The sequence below is a fragment of the Caretta caretta genome, chromosome 6 (genome assembly GCF_965140235.1).
Source record: "Caretta caretta isolate rCarCar2 chromosome 6, rCarCar1.hap1, whole genome shotgun sequence".
NCBI lineage: Eukaryota > Metazoa > Chordata > Testudines > Cheloniidae > Caretta > Caretta caretta.
The window spans coordinates 3,737,683-3,739,992 of record NC_134211.1 but is presented as its reverse complement, the minus strand read 5'-3'; the positions used below and the strand labels follow the sequence as shown (position 1 = coordinate 3,739,992).

At 46.7% G+C, this 2,310-nt stretch overlaps 1 pseudogene; it reads left to right on the top strand.

Annotated features, from left to right (window-relative positions):
* Positions 1-996: 996 nt before the first annotated feature.
* Positions 997-1,939, top strand: LOC142072280 (olfactory receptor 5AR1-like; annotated as a pseudogene).
* Positions 1,940-2,310: the final 371 nt, after the last annotated feature.

Here is a 2,310-nt window from a genome sequence, read left to right as displayed (position 1 = left end):
ACGTGAGGTGCCAGGATACTCGGAGCTGCAATGTCTGAGTCCTTTCATGGATTCTAGCCTTTGAGACTTAAACACTGCGGGCCAGACGATCATCCCCATGGACATCCCGAATAGCATCAGAACCCACCATTGCTCCCATCGAAGTAAATAGCACCACCGCCTGGCTGGGGTAAGTTTGCTGCTCACATGAGGAAAGGTATTGGATCTGGTGCTCTGAGTGAAGGAACTTTTTTTTTCTTCAGAAAGGCAGGGCTGTAAAACTCAGCTTGTGATAAACATGGCCGTGCAGTTTTAAGAGCTGAGTCACTGCAGTAATGTGAGGAGTGGAACTGGAGAAAGAGGGTCAGTTTTCTGGAGGGACCTAGTTTATTGTGAGATCAGGAGCTCAAGAGTGCGAACAGGGGTCAGGCTACTTGTGCACAAATGCTAGAGGCTCTGCATAGAACGCTGGGTAGCCCCAGGCTGCTGAATAAAGTTCTCTTTCCTGCAACTCCCTGCCTGCCCATATCCCTTATTGCTAATGAAACAACTAGCCTGGCTCCATAACAGACAGTGCATAAGCATCCATGCCTCATATACGTTCACACCCCAAGTAGTACTTTGCCCTGCAAAAAGTCTCATTGCCCAGTGGTCTCACTAACTGATGTGGGTGATTGTATCAGAATCTGACCATGGAAATGACATTGTGCAGGTGGGTGGGTTGTTAGCCGCAAAGATTGATCTCAAGAGCATGAGCCACCGCTCCCTGAGCTAGAAAACCTAGCTTGAAGCCACTGCTGGACTCCGAACACTACATGTAGTTCAGACAGTGGAGGGAAACAGAGATCTTCATGGTGGGCGTGAGGCTTATGGAATCCTGAGATGGATCCACTGCCTAGAGTTTATGCTTTGTTGAAAGTAACAGAGTTTGAGGTGTTTTCATTCAGCCCTCATTTGTCTCCTTTTTTAGTGTAGGCCTCACTTTCTCACCTGCAGTGGAGAGTGCGTCTGGGATAAATGACGGAGAGGAATCACACTGCAGTGAGTGAGTTTGTCTTGTTGGGATTCACACAAGACCCAAAGCTGCAGGTCATCCTCCTTGTGATGTTTCTGTTGATCTACCTGCTGATCCTAGTGGGGAACCTCACCTTGGTCACCTTAATCAGGACTGACTACCAGCTTCACAACCCATGTACTTTTTCATCAGCAACCTGGCCCTCTTAGATGTTGATTACACCACCATTATCACTTCCAGCATACTGATTACTTTAGTATCAGCAAGAAAAGTCATTTTGTTCCCTTTGTGTCTCTGCAATTCTTCTTCTTATGCATCGCATTGTCCTGTGAATGTTACCTCTTGGGTGTCATGGCATACGATCGCTTCATGGCCATCTGCAACCCATTGCGCTACACTGTCATCATGTCCAAGCGGTTTTGTATGCTGCTGGTGCTGGGGTCATACCTAGTGGGCTGCGTGAATGCAATTGTTCAAACTATGTTTATATTCCGTTTGTCCTTCTGCGACTCAAATGTCATCAACCATTTCTTCTGTGACGTACCCCCGATCCTGAAACTGTCCTGCTCTGACACCCACATCACAAACATTGTTCATTTCACCTGTACCGCTGTGGTGGTAATACCTACTATCTTGATCATCCTTATCTCCTACATATACATTGTGGTTGCCATTCTAAGGATCAACTCTGCCAAGGGCCAACTCAAAGCTTTCTCCACCTGAGCCTCCCACCTGACGGCCATCACTATCTTCTACGGAACAGGCTCTTTCATGTATTTACAGCCCAGTTCAAAGTACCCCATAGATCAGGACAAAATCATTTCTTTGTTTTATACCCTTGTGATCCCCATGTTGAACCCCCTGATCTACAGCCTGAGGAACAAGGAAGTGAAAGAGGCCTTTATGAGGATGTTACACAGTAAGATTTATTCTCTGTGCATTTAAATGTTGGGAATGGGTTTTTTAATGGTAAACAGGAGTGAAAGTGGGGAGTGAGTTCTTTACATCATTATCTTGTTTTTTGTGAATTACCAACCTTGTTCATCTTGCACCAAAAAAACCCGAAGGGGCAGGTTTTCCAAGGAGATCTGCACCAAACAGCTATGATTTGGCAACTCATCAAGTAGCCAGCTTCTCAGAGCTGCTCAACTCCCAGTTAGGAACCATTTTGTGCTAAGGCCACGTTGCCATCCTCAAGGGAAGGGCAGGCTGGTCCCGTGGTTCAGGCACTGGCTGAGGACATAGAAAACCTGGGTTCAATTTCTGGGTCCACAATGGACTTCCTGTGTGACCTTGGGCAAGTCACTTAGCCTCTC